Here is a 15421-nt window from a genome sequence, read left to right on the forward strand (position 1 = left end):
AGGACCTGGACTCGATATTCGGTGCCCCCTCAGACTTTTTGCCAACTCGAGAGGTCTGGTAAGATGTCCACTGAACCTCGTCCCGCCAAATGAAGAACTAATAGAAGAAAGAAGCAGCGGTATGATCAGAATTCATCGACTGGCAATAACAGCTAGAGAGACTTGAGATCACACGTCTCACGGTCTCCTCGTTCTGCCTTGTAGGCACCAACTGGTCAGCTGACACAGACACATTTTATATATTGAGACCGAAGATCGCTTGATTTTCAGACTTTTCTCCAATTACTAGCTTCAACAGAATCGTGTTGTCGTCTTCAGGTTGGCGTTACAATTTGTGTACATGGTCACATACATGTGTCGTCGACATTTCGAGAACAATGTGTAAGTGCTTGGTTTATCATTCTGTTTTGGAAATGACAAACCTTGTGGAATTTTCTAATGTATTTTCACTTTATGCTCAAAATGTCGACGACACATGTATGTGAACATGTACGCAAAGTGCAATCCCAATCTGCAGATGACAGCAAGATTCTGTCGAAACTACTAATTGGAATAAAGCTCTTAATGTCAATCGCTCTTAGCTTTCACAAAAAATATATATAATCCATCACTGGTCTTTAGGCTTACTTCTACGTGTACGGAAGCCTGTGCGCTTCTCTGCATGTCGCCATGGTACCTTGGAATAGGATCAGATATCAAGGATAAGATATACGATATGTCATAAGCAGACGTTCACCTCCAGCGCAAATCGCCGTGTGCTTTACTGAGAAATTCTTTGCCGGATAACATCTCCGTAAACTACAGTTTTAAGTAAAATCGTTTTTGCAACTTAAATTTTTGTTGCGTCTAATATCCCCTTGCAAGTTTTAGGAGTGTGTAACGACATGTTTGTATCTTCATATAATATTACTCTTAAGCTCTGCCCTAAAGGAAAACAAATTTGTCTTTTTCCCATTTACGTCTGAGCATGAGGGAAATACTGGGAGTTACAGGCTAATGCATATAGAATGACCAACCTGGATCGCTTTCGTTTCAGTTGACTGAATTTCAGCCGTGTATTTTGGGCCATTTCGTAAATGCACACAGGCCAGCACTGACTGTTTCGATAGCGATCATCAAATTAGTTAATGCACTGTAGCTCATGCACGTGCATGTGATATTTACAGTGGGACAGAACTGATTAGCCGGCCGCTGTGGCCGAGCGGTTCTAGACGCTTCAGTCCGGAACCGCATGTCTGCTACGGTCGCAGGTTCGAATCCTGCCTCGGGCATGGATGTGTGTGATGTCCTTGGGTTAGTTAGGTTTAAGTAGTTCTAAATTCTAGGGGACTGATGACCTCAGTTGTTAAGTCCCATAGTGCTCAGAGCCAAGAACACGTCATTGACGTACAGTGAGAAGAGGCTAGGACCTAATACTGAATCTTAGATCTCCATTCAGACTAGATAGTCTCAGGCATGATGTAGTTTTTGTGGGACGTCAAATAGGAGCGAAAATACTGCACGCACGTGGGGGAAACTTTAGGCTGATAAATTTGGCAAATAAAAATTTGGAGGAGTATTAGAAACTTAACTGAAATATAAAAAAGAGAAAACGAATATCAGTTTGGACACAAATAGTCCACAGATCAAGATGACACCTAATGTGAGTTATTGGGTAAGAGATTGACGACTTGAGCCAACATCCTTAACTCATTTGTCTGATATACGAGGAGCATTCGAAAAGTCTCCATTTCAGGGCATTGCTGCAGCATGTATACAATGTAGCCCGCCTCTGAAGTGGATATATAAGCACCGATACATAGGTAAGGGATGTCACTTGTGTCTTTACGACGTGCCTGACGTAAATGCTCAAAACTGAACTATGGCGACGTTAGGACCAAACGTGTCCAATCAGGAGCACCGCTCTGTTACTCTTTTCTTGGCTGCCGAAGGGCAAACAGTGGCATACTTCCATCGGAGAATGGAGAATGTGTATGGCCAGGATGTCTGCCGAATACCCCCGTTGTGGAATGGTGCGCCATGTATCGTGCAGGTCGCAGTCGACCCAAGACGCCGATCGATCTGCACCCGCCGTACAATGACCTCTCCTCAATCGATTATTACGACTAGGCTCCCTTGAAATATGCGTTGAAGTGTCGGCGAATTCTGTCGGACGAGGACGTGCAGCAGGCAGTTACGAAATTCTTCGCCCAGCAAGACACGGTGTTCTACCAAACGGGTATCATCTTTAACTCGCGGCGTCAGTGGGATAACTGCCTCAACGATCAAAGCGTTTTTGCCTTATGGCATACCGATTCTGGGGTCTACCGTCTTCGAACGGAAGCTTCCTGATCCCCCCCTACTGAAGAGCCAAAGAAATTGGTACACCTGACTAATATCGTGTAGGGCTCACGCGAGCACGCAGAAGAGCTGCAGCACGACGTGACATGGACTCGACTCTCGTCTGAAGTTGTGCTGGAGGCAGATCACACCATGAATCCTGCAAGGCTATCTTTAAATCCGTATTGGTATGAGGGAGTGGAGATCTCGCCTGAACAGCATGTTGCAAGACCTCCCAGATATGTTCAATAATGTGCATGTCTGGGGAGTTTGGCAACCAGCGGAAGTGTTTAAACTCACAAGTTTATTCCTGGAGCCACTCTGTAGCAATTCTGGACGTGTGGGGTGTCGAATTGTCTTGCTGGAATTACGCCTGTCCGTCGGAATGCACAGTGGACGTGAACGGATGCAGCTGGTCAGACAGGATGCTTATATACGTGTCACCTGCCAGAGTCGTATCTAGACGTATCCGGTATCACTCCAACTGCAGATACTCCACACCATTACGGAGTCTCCACCAGCTTGAATAGTCCCCTGCTGACATGCAGGGTCCATGGATTCATGAGGTGTCTCTATACCCGTACACGTCCGATATAATTTGAAACGAGACTCGTCCGATCAGGCAACACTTTTCCAGTCATCAACAGTCCAATCTCGGTGTTGACGGACCCAGTCGAGGCGTAAAGCTTTGTGTCGTGCAGTCATCAAGGTACACGAGTAGACCTGTGGCTCCGAAAGCCCATTTCATTGATGTTGCGTTGAATGTTTCGCACGCTGATACTTCTTGATGGCCCAGCATTGAAATCTGCAGCAATATGCGGAAGGGTTGCAATTCTGTCTCGTTGATGATTCTTTTCAGTCGCCGTTGGTCTTGCAGAATCTTTATCCGGTCGTAGCGATTTCGGAGTTTTGAAGTTTTACAGGATTCCTGATATTCACTGTACATTCGTGAAATGGTCGTACGGGAAAATCCCTACTTCTACGCTACCTCGGAATTTCTGTATGCCATCGCTCGTGCGCCGACTACAACACCACGTTCAAACTCACTTAAATCTTGATAACCCGCTATAGTAGCAGCAGAAACCGATCTGACAACTGCGCCAGACACTTGTTGTCTTGTATAGGCGTTGCCGACCGCAGCCGCCTTATACTGCCTCTTTACGTATCTCTGCATTTGAATTCGCAAGCCTATACTAGCTTCTTTGGCGTTTTAGTGTATTCCTGTTGCTGTTTTCCCATACAGTTTTTATCTTCTCTAGCGCCCTTCAGCATGATGAAGGTTATTCCCTGGCATTCTAGCACCCTGTCCCTTCTTCTTGTCAGTCTTCTCTACATATTCTTCCCCTCACCAATTCTCTGGAGAACCTCCTCAATCCCTATTTTATCAGTGCCCCGACTTTCAACGTGCTTCTGTATCACCGTATTGCAAACACTTCGATTCTCTTCTTTTCCGTCTTCCCCACCGTTCATGATTCACTACTATACAATACTGTGCTCCAAACGTGAATTCCTAGAAATTTCTTCCTCAGATTAACGGTGATTTTTGATACTTGTAGACTTCTCTTCGTCAGAAATGTGCTCTTTGCCTGTGCCTGTGATCACACTTACCAACATTAGAAAGTGATATGTCACCGATGTTAGCGCCAGGTCCTCTACAGGGCCAAAACGTTTCACTGTGCCCTCATAAAAATATCTCCTTCCTTTACAAGGTCTGCTGTTAGACTGCACTTTTTAAGCAATCCTTCAAAGAGGACTGTAGTAAATTAAGATCTTTCTTTCGAAAACGATGGAAATATGAGAATATATTTATTTGATGATTTCTTTTTTGAGCAGCTGATAATATGAAATGTTTCAACTGGGTTTTGCAGGAATCGTTAGTTCATTTAAGGAGTAAAGTATGGGAATAATTCGCAGTTTCTTTTCATTACATATGCTCCAAGCAGCAAAATGTAGACATGCATTATAAATTCTAATATATTTACATATACTTCTGTCTCGCATTATACCTCAGTGTATTATACAATGTGTGTGATTGTAATTTATTTTAATAAAAGGCCATTATAAGTTGTGGAACAGGCCTTGTTCCTATTTACGCGAAAGTTTGTTTCCCCCCCTTTATACATTATTCGCGGCGTCGGCGGAATAAGTTAAAGTAGCTGCTCGGCTAATGGGTTGATATACAACTTTGATGCAATTTTCGGCCCCTCGCTTAACTCTTGCCGCCTCCGTCTTCCCCCCACCCCACCGCCGTGGTCCCTTGTTCCCGCCGCGGGGCACGCCACTGCCTGTGTAGACTGAGGCTTATCTCGGCTTCCGTTCTCTCTCTCCCTCTCTCTCTCTCTCTCTCTCTCTCTCTCTCTGTATCTGTGTAGCTGCCTGTTGGAGGTCGCTCTCGATGTAATTGCTCGCAATTACGGCAGACGCTACTCGTCACAGGAGCGAAGGAGCGACCGCACAGCCGAATAGACGCAGACTGTGAAGTGGTGAAGCGGGCAACTAGCAGGGAAAGGTCGAATACTATCGGACACTTAAACTTTTTAGAAATGATCTTTTCTGAAGGTTGTATTGGAACATTCTTTGCGCCGAACAGTACTACGGTACGTTACTTAATCTACGCTGCTGAAAAGAATTAGGGTAACATGATTTCGGGCGTTTGTACTACTCCATTGAACAGTAATTGAGGGTTAGGTATGTTACCAAGTTACACCTTTATCTTTCACAAAATAAGTACCCAACAAAACATCATTGCATCCTTGATTGTTTACGTAAAAGTAATCAAATATCCGCAGGTGTCCAAAACAAGTTCGAAAAATGCATTCGTCCCGGTATCCTTGTAGCTACAAATAGGCCGGACCTTAAGGACTAAGTCAGTATAGAAACGGGGATAAGCTACCACGGTATCATTACAGCAACTGTGCTTACGAAAGTTTACGAATCAGTCAAGGAGGTTAGGAGAGTGTTTCCGCTAGATAGGAGCAGATAAGCAGTTAGTAGCATCCCACTTAGGCAGTGAACTGACATCACCTAGTTCCAGTAAGATGGATGTAGAGGAATTGTAGGCAGAGTTTAAGCAGAGTGTAAATCGTGTTCTTGCGAGTTAGGGACCTAGTAAATGGATAAGGGATTGAAAAGACCAAACATGGTTTAATAACGAAATTCGGAGGGTGCTGACGAAGCAGAGGCTTTCACCCTGGGTTCAAAAGGGAACGCACACAGCACGACAAGCGAAGGTTAGTAGAGATTTGGGCGTTTGTGAAAAAATCTGTGCGCGATGGATACAACAACTAGTACCGTCACATCATAATAAGAGATCTGACAGAGAAACCGAGAAAATTTGTCTTTCGTAAAATCACTATGTTGGTTCAAAATGGCTCTGAGGACTATGGGACTCAACTGCTGAGGTCATTAGTCCCCTAGAACTTAGAACTAGTTAAACCTAACTAACCTAAGGACATCACAAACATGCATGTCCGAGGCAGGATTCGAACCTGCGACCGTAGCGGTCTTGCGGTTCCAGACTGCAGCGCCTTTAACCGCACGGCCACTTCAGCCGGCCCACACCATGTTGTTCTAAGGCTTCCATTCATTCCCTAGTTGACAAGTCTGATGTGGCAGTTGAAGATAGAAAAACTAAAGCCGAAGTTTTCAGTTGCACATTCATGAAATCGTCCACACGGGAGAATCATATAAACATCCAGTCATTTGACCATCGGACAGGCTCCAGTATGGACGACATAGTAATACGCGTCCCTGGAGAAGAGTCGCACCTGGAACACTTCAAAACAAGTAAATTACAAGGTCCGGATGGATTCCCAGTTCGATTATACTTTACGACATTGACCCCTTTAACTAGCTTGCATTTATCGTGAATTTCTCGCCCGGCACCAAGTCCCTAGCGACTGGAAAAAAGCGCAGGTTGATCCAGTATATAAGAAGGATTAAAGAAAGCAATAATGTAAGGAAGCATAATCTTACATTAAAGATTCAACACAGGAAGACAAGTGCTGTACTTATAAACTGTGTAAATGTCTTAAGACACTGTCACTCACTGCGCGCAAACCACTCACTTCGTACTCATACAGAATCTGAGGATGAGAGCTCAATACACATAATCTTAACATATTTTCGAGAAAAATCCTCGCGCTGACACCCCTCACAAAATAATGAAAGGGCAAAACTTTATCGCATACAACATTTTCGATGTTCATGCAGTAAAAGCTGACGCATGAAGCATTAAGTTTTAATTTATTGTGTTTTTACTGCCAAATGTATTCGCAACGCATTTCGCAGAAAGTATCTAAATAAACCACTGAATGTGCCTGCAAAATTATGTCATAGTATGAGACATGGTTCAGGAGAGATGACGTCATAAGCGTTGAGATACGCCAAAAACTACCCTATGCTTAAGACGGTGTGCAAATTACGAAGAATACAATAATGCAGTGTTTGACGATGAGAATACTCTTCGACTTTCAACGAACTTTAAACATAATTTCACACCTTTTCTAAACATTTTTTTGGCTTACACGTTTAACATCAAATATTTAACAGATTAACTCCTTTGTAATCAGGAGTTCGAAGCAGTTTTATACGAGGGTTGGAACTTAGATAGTGGTAACTATTTATTCAAAACAGATACAAAAGAGTTACATGTTTGCACCTGTTACTGTCCTTCAAATTAGTCACCAGCGTTGTGTAGAACCCGTTGCCAGCGATGTGGAAGGCGCAGTATACCGTTAGCAGGACCTGTTCTGTTGATGGTGCGAATGGAGCGGTCTAAAGTTTTGGTGATTCTCCTGTACGACTGTCATGGAGCTATCCTAACGCATTACGTTCCTCCACGGCAGACCGTCAATGCACAGTACTACTGTTCGTTTTTGGAGCATCAGCTGCGATCAGCTTTGCGAAAGTAGCGGCGACACTTTCTGCGCAACCCACCCATCATTTCGCACGACAATGCGCGGACGCATACAGCGCAAGCTGTGGCTGCTCTGTTCGGTCGATGGGACTGGGAAGTACTGTACCATCCACCATACTCCACGGACGTAAGTCCTTGTGACTTTGATTTGATTCCGAAGATGAAGGAACCAGTTCGTGGCATTCGCTTCCGAACTGTTCCAGAAATTAGACAGGCAGTAGACCGCTCCATTCGCACCATCAACAGAACAGGCTCTGCTAACTGGCTAACGGTATACTACGCCTTCCACATCGCAGCCAACGGGTTCTGCACAACGCTACTCTGAAGGACAGTAACAGGTCCAAACATGAAACTCTTATGTATCGGTTGTGAATAAATAGTTGCCACTATTTAAGTTCCAACCCTCGTATATGGGGTTTTGATTCTTTACAGAATCGGGGGTATACTGACAAAATTATAAAACTTGATATCATCAGAACACAGGACTACTTTTGCTAATTTTTTATGTATTTTTCTACCTTTTGAATTTTTATCCCTTACTAAAAAGACAGGGTCTTAGTATGTGTGACAATTATCTGTGTGTTAGTCTTCTGAACAATGGATGCAAGATATATGCGAAACTAGCCAGAAAAAGACTGAAGATGCTTTCACGAACTTTTCTTACGGAAGAAAAGAAAGTAATTTCGGATGGGATGACCTTTCTTAGATAGTCTTTTTAAAGTGTGCAAAATTATTGAAAAACACGGAGTATATAATCATCTCAGATACATAGGCTTTCAAGACTATGACGAAGATTTTGATAGAGTAAACAGAGGTATATTACGTGGAAATTTTGGAAACTAATGCCATATTACAGCATATCACAAGTGTAATGTCCATACATCACAGAATCTAAGTACGAAAACGAAGTTCGTTTACGACAATCATATCCTAAAGAGTGAGACAAGGCTGTGCTTTATTACGAACGTTATTCAATTTTCACATAAACGACGTCCTAAAAACATGGGGAATAAAGTAATGCACCAATGTAAGCTCCATAATTTAGTTGTAAATACCTTTCGTTTGGGGGTGATCAAATTTCCTAGTGTAGTGGGAAGATAAATTACGGAGAGCAATTTGGCTTTTGCACAAGGTAATAAACGATTATAGTATGTCGAGATCCAAACATAAAACTAATATAATGACATTTCATGTCAGGGAACATTTAAGATCAAAGTACGAGGGTCATTCAACAATTAGAGGGACAAATTGGTCCGGAGAAAAAAGCGTTTATTTTCACAAAGCAATACGTTTTCTACTTTTCAAAATAAACCACTTCAAGCGTTATACACTTATTCCAACGGGCTACAAGCTTTTTTATTCAGGTTTCAAAGAACCATTTATCTCTATACTTGAACCAATTTCCCACAAAATTTTCCACGTCCTCTTTGTCCTGGAAGCTCTAGCCACGTAATGCCTCCTTCAGTGCACCAAACAAATGCAAATCGCTAAGTGCTAAATCAGGACTGTAATGGTGACGAGACAGTACTTCCCAGGCCATTTTGTCGATTGTTTTATGGGTTAGTTGTGCAATATGAGGACGTGGGTTGCCTTGCTGGAGAATATCACCTCTCCTCTGAGATCGACGTCGTCTCTCTCTCATGGCTGGTTTCACCTTGTTTAAAAGCAAATCCGAGTAGCATTGGCTGTTCATTGTACGCTGCTCTTCGACATAATCACAAGAAACTGGACCTTCAGCGTCCCAAAACACCGTCAACACTACTTTTCCTGCTGATACTTGGGTTCTGAATTTTTTTCTTGACAGGTGAATACGTGTGCTTCCACTCCATGCTTTGTCTTTATATTCTGACTCATAATAGTGAAGTTGCATTGAAAGTTAAAATTTTGTTGAGGAAGTGCTTACCTTCTCTTTCATATCATTCCTTTAGCTGTGTGCACACTCTCATACTTGTTTCCTCGTGTAGCTGCGTCAACTCCTTTGGGACACATCTTGCACATGTTTTGCAGTACTTCAGCTTGTTACAGATGATATACACTTTACCATTACTAACTTGAACCATATCAACTACCATTTCCACAGTCACATGGCGGTCAGTACGAATAATGTCATCAGTTCGACTCTCAAGTGAAGGAACTGAAACTGAAACTGGTCGGCCAGAACGGTGTTCGTCAGTCACTGAGTCGCGACCACTTTGGAACTGCTCTGTCCACTTAAAAAAATTTGCACGATTCATACCAGCTTCAGCATAAACTTTAGACATTCTACAGTATATATTCATTGGTTTTTCACCCTCAGCAAGTAAAAATGTATTTTTGATGTTCTAAACAAAACAATATTTATACGTCAGCTGATCAGGGCTCATCCTAGTGATGCCAACTTAGAGCCATAAAAGTACCAAACTTGCCCTACGAACAGTTTTTTCCCCAGACCACTCTGTCTCTTTAATTATTGAATGACCCTCATAATAGCTGATGCTAAACCAATATAACTAATAAATTCTTTTAAATATCTTAGATATTAGATTTCATATGCAACACTCAATGATGCAGAATTGAAGTTAGCCGCGAGGGATTAGCCGAGCGGTCTAAGGCGGTGCAGTCATGGACTGTGCGGCTGGTCCTGGCGGAGGTTCGAGTCCTCCCTCGGGCATGGGTGTGTGTGTTTGTCCTTAGGATAATTTAGGTTAAGTAGTGTGTAAGCTTAGGGACTGATGACCTTAGCAGTTAAGTCCCATAAGATTTCACATAAATTTGAAAATTTTCAGAATTCAAGTTACAAACATTTTAACAGTTGCTAGTTACTAACAAAGGCATTTTCCTCAAAAACGTGAGGAAAAAGACAGTACTAAAATTCTGTAATGTGATAGCAGTAATAGTTCTAATGTAGGAGCCAGAGACTTTAAGCGCCAGTCATAGGAGGAGGACTGAAGACGCAGGTATGAGCCTCCCAAAACGACTAGTTGGCTACAGACTCAATCATAAAAGATAGTGATATCAGAAATGAACTGGGCGGCAAAAGCCCACTTCATAAAACAGAGGAGCTCACGAGAAACTGACATAATGACATTCGAGGGATGTCAGGTAAACGTATACCTACAATACTACAGAAGAATATACAAGAGAAAAGAAATACTGAACGTGCTAATAAGAGATTGTAAGACCAGTTACAGTTTACTTTAACCTGAAACGTTCTAGAACGCTAAAACCAAAACTAGATACGATGATGACAATTCATTTTGGAGGTTCAAGTTTTGTAGGTTAGTACCGGACATGAAACTGCAATGTGTAAAAAATCCACTTCTGTGGGAAAAAACTTTTAATAAGATCGCTAATGGTTGTAAACTAGAAATTTTCCGGTCAAGGAGTCTGTAAATTCATTCCTTTCCAAAACCTGCTGGTCACTGCAGATTCCTAGATTCATCTCTCCTCAGCCACAAGTATTCATGTCTTTTCATAAAATGACAGTATAAGTAATTGCCAGCTTTCATTTTTACGTAATTGATCCGATGCTTAATTTTAAGCTGCTCTGCATATTTGTACACTAGTTTTAGGAACTCATCTTACCTCAAAGGCAGAACTGCGCATCTAAATTTGTGACACGAGGGTGCAATACTGTTTTCTGTTCTTCACTCAATGCTATCGGGAACAAGTTACTTCCTGAAACAGTTTTCAAAGTCACGTATGTGTCTTACTATACGGTTTGAAGTTTATCGCGTAATGTACTTCTCTGAATTGCTTCTTTGACTGTAATAGCAAGAAGTCTTTTTGTACGGCTTCCTTCATGTTATATTCACCTTATTTTCTAAATACTTCGAAAATTAGATTTTCGTGCTACCTGTTTTTTCTGATGCAATCCGAAACTGTTTCTTCCGATACACCCTGAAGATAGTGTAACATTCCCATTGTCATTACGTGGGCTAGACACTGCCTCAGCCGAAAACTTGGAGACTAATATCAGTTGTATCCAAAGACACAATAAAAATGTGATACAACTTACTGGAAAACAAAACACATCAGTCCAATCTGCACCGAAAAACTCACTAGGGTCAGGTAATTTGTTGCAACTCCTGAAGGCAGTGTCGTTTTGATGGGGAGTCGCGTGACGGTTCTTGTTTCTGCATATTTCATACTTCACTGCCACGTCGGGTGCTGTCAGCTGTCTCTAACGATATAATTTAGAAACGGCTGTTGCCCGATATGATCCGCTGTCCAGCACTACTGGACCTTTCCTTACGTCACATTACAAACCTACTGATTAATGAAGCAAATGAATCTGCTGCATGAGTCCATGAACATAGTGAATAAAGTAATCTAATTCATATATTTCCTCACTTGTAACGTCGTTTTGGTCACTGCCATCATAAGGTTTGTAACTAAAATTAAGGAACAGAAGATTGTGACCTATACATTACAAGGCGACAAAAGACGAAAAATTAAAAAGTTACAAAATTAAAACATAATTTCACTGGCAAAAACTTAAATGTTCAAACGTGTGCGAATTGCTAAGGGACCAAACTGCTGATCTCATAGGTCCCTAGACTTCCACACTACTTAAACTAACTTACGCTAAGAACAGCACACACATCCATGCCCGAGGGAGGACTCCGACTTCCAGCAGGAGGGGCCGCGCAATCCGTGACATGGCGACTTTCACCACGCCGCCACTCCGCGCGGCATCAAAATTTAAAACCTGTAAACAGTATGCAACGTCAAATTCAATAAAGCTTATGTCTAAACAGGGTGTCAACTGCCACCACGTCTCAAAACTTTGCACGGATACTAACTGCTGTCTGGGAGGTTAGGTGGTGTTAGTGGCGGTTAGGTTTCCTTCATTGTTCCGGTCATACATCTACACTACTGTACAAAGCAAATTGTTGTTTAAATTTGCTACGACAAATCTCGAGAAATGCTTAGACGATTTATTTCAGATTTTTACACGATACACTAATAAATTTGAAGACAGACACAGGTTATACATTTTTTGAAACAACAACAACAACAACGTACAGGTGTTCTGTTAAAGCTGACTGCGAGAAAGAAATCGCTCTGATATGCTCTGCTGTGAAAAAGTACTGTTTATTTTTCTTTCTGGCAGTTAGTTTTAACTGTGATAAAAAAACATTTAAACCATAAGAAAAATGGTTTCTCTCATATACACTGCTGGCCACCGTAAATGCAACACCAAGAAAGACAAGAGGTAGCACAACAAAATTTATTTTGTAGATAACATGTTGACCAAGTATCAAATGATTACGTATACAGACGTCTGTGACATGTGGTTCCTGCCAGAATCAGTAGCCAGAGTAGCCGCCATTGTTGGAGATCACCGCTGCCACACGTCTCGGCATTGAGTCAAAGAGACGTTGGATGTGTTCCTGGGGTACAGCAGCCCAAGCACCTTCCACACGTTGCCAAAGATCATCTGGTGTGGCAGCTGGGGATGTAATCTGGGTCACTCGTTGAGCAACCATGGACCACATGTTTTCTATCGGCGAAAGATCCGGAGAGCGAGCCGGCCAGGGAAGCACTTCAATCTGGTTATTGACGAAGAACCTTTGGACAATGCGTGCCACGTGTGGTCGCGCATGATCCTGTTGAAATATGGCTGTGGCCGAGCCCTGAAGGTAAGGAAGGACAACTGGCTCCAGCACCTCGGATATGTAGCGCCGGCTATTTAAAGTACCGGCAATGCGTACTAGAGGCGTGCGAGAGTAATATCCAAAACCGCCCCATACCATAATACCCGGTGCAAGACCAGTGCGGCGGTGCATAATGCAGCAGTCCAGCATCCTCTCTCCACGGTGTCTCCACACTCGAATCCGACCATCGTGGTGCTGCAGACAGAAGCGTGCCTCGTCAGTAAAGACAACGTCATTCCATTCTGCCGTCCACATCCGTCTGTCATCACACCATTGGCGACGGAGACGTCTGTGGTTCTGCGTCAATGGCAGACAAAGCAATGGACGTCTTACGGACAGACCACTCTGCTGTAAACGGCGTCGAATGGTACGCGCAGACACTGGATGATGCGTTACAGACGCAATGTGCTGTGCTATGGTTCGGGATGTCACTGAGCGATCCGTCACTAACATGCGCACAATTTGCCTATCAGCACGTGCAGTGGTGCACCGAGGTGAATGCGATCGAACACGTCGGTCCGTCGTACCCTCCTGCATCCAACGGTCACATATCCGCATTACTGTTGTTTGGTTTCGTCCAACACGACTAGCGATTTCTCTGTATGATAATCCACAATCTCGGTAAGCCACTATCCTTCCTCTGTCGAACTCGGATACTTGATCAAAAGATGTTCGCTGTTGTCTACGAGGCATAACTGATCGTCTTGTGAAACAACCACAAGGTAAACACACGTGCCGAACGTACACTCGTCGAAATCGCCAAGCCTTAAATGGCGCTTTGAGGTGGCGCCACAGCCGCGCGTGGTATGCGTCTGCGCTGAAATTCTAATCAGTTGCATATCTCATCGCTGCAAACCCATGGTGTAAATTTCACTTGATTCGGATGCTTCCTTCAGGGTGTTGCATTTACGGTGGCCAGCAGTGTATATTCTTTCTCCTTATATACGATTTTAAACAAAAACTGTATACCTCACACAACAATGTGCTGTTTTGATTTCTATTTTCCCCGCAGCCATTATTAACATAAAACAGGGATGTTGTATTTATGGCTTCTAGGCTTATGATTAAAATACAACTACGAAATCACAATCGTCCGATGCTTTATAGTACTACCCGTTTGTAGAGTAAGACTACGCGACGTACTACCAATACAACTACTATCCTCACGGATCTAGAAGCAGGAGAGGTGTCTCATACCTTGTGTACCAATGATACCATCCGATTTACGTAATTATTTTTAGCTATTTCATTTCCCAGCTAAGGTTTCGTTGGTTATAAAATTAAACAAAGCTCAGGTTCAACGAGAGGTTGAAGGAGGACGTGGACAGTGGTGAGGGGGAGGACGGGTGGACATGGAAAGAACATATGGATAGAAAGAGGAGGGAGGAGGAGATGAGGAGAGATAGGCGGAGTGGGAGATGGAGAGAGAGTGTGGGAAGTTGATGGACAGACACAGGGGGAGGAGGAGGAAATAAACAGAGAGAGGGGAGAGGAACGAAGGGCAGAGAGAGAATGGGGAAGGCTATTAGGACGTCAGGCCAACCACCATACATTTCAGAAACTGCGAAGTATTTTCGGGTTTGCTAGTATCAAATAAAAGCCAGTGTTTTAGAATTACAAAACTGTAAGTTTAACATTATGCAACTGTAGTGGAGAGAGGGGTACGTTGCAACAGAGATAAATTGCAACATCTGATTTTTTCTCATTTAATATCCCATAAGATGGTGCAATCGTGTGGAGGCAGTTCCAACTGCGGAGTATCTTCACTGTGATGGTCAGAGTCGGCGCAATAAGCCTTTTTTCGTGTGTTCTCTTTCTTTGATCGAAATCGTCGTTGGTGAGTAACTGTTTATAGCTTCAGAAATGTTGTCTGTATAATAATACGTTAGGTGACAAACATCAGATTTCACAAGTGATAAATTGTTACTTTTTGTAGCTTAAGAATGTAATAATTGATTTTAAAGTCTTTGTCAGGGTGTTTACTTGTCATCTATATGGCGGTGCGATGCGAGGCATGTTGCAACACGATGTTGCAACTTACCCTCTCTTGGTTAGGTCAAATTTTTATGACTTTAAATTAATGTAAGGCTTTTCTTTTACTTGTTCCCATATTTTACGTTTACTCAGTCTAAATTTTTATTTTCACGTAAGGAAAATGCGTCATTACAAACGCAAAACAGGAGAACGTTTGACACCCTTAGACGTGATGCACAGGGCAACAACCACTTTGATTTTGGAAAATGGAGGAAAGGGCGATTATTCTATTACAAAAACGGCAAATAATTATCTTGGGATTGACCAAAGAAGAAGTACGAAAACTTGGGTATCTTTGTGCAAAATAATTCAGCTTGAAAATACCATAATTTTGGGCACAAAATAAAATAGCTGGGCCCGATTACCTTTCAGGATTTTTGGAGAGAAACAATGATCTTTCCATCAGACTACTTGGAAGCACAAGTCTGGGAAGAAGACAGCATTTAATAGAAAAAAATGTTGGATAGTTCTTCCAAAAGTTAGGAGATTTTAATTTTCCGCACGCTCTTCC

Source organism: Schistocerca piceifrons, chromosome 10 (genome assembly GCF_021461385.2).
Source record: "Schistocerca piceifrons isolate TAMUIC-IGC-003096 chromosome 10, iqSchPice1.1, whole genome shotgun sequence".
Taxonomy (NCBI): domain Eukaryota; kingdom Metazoa; phylum Arthropoda; class Insecta; order Orthoptera; family Acrididae; genus Schistocerca; species Schistocerca piceifrons.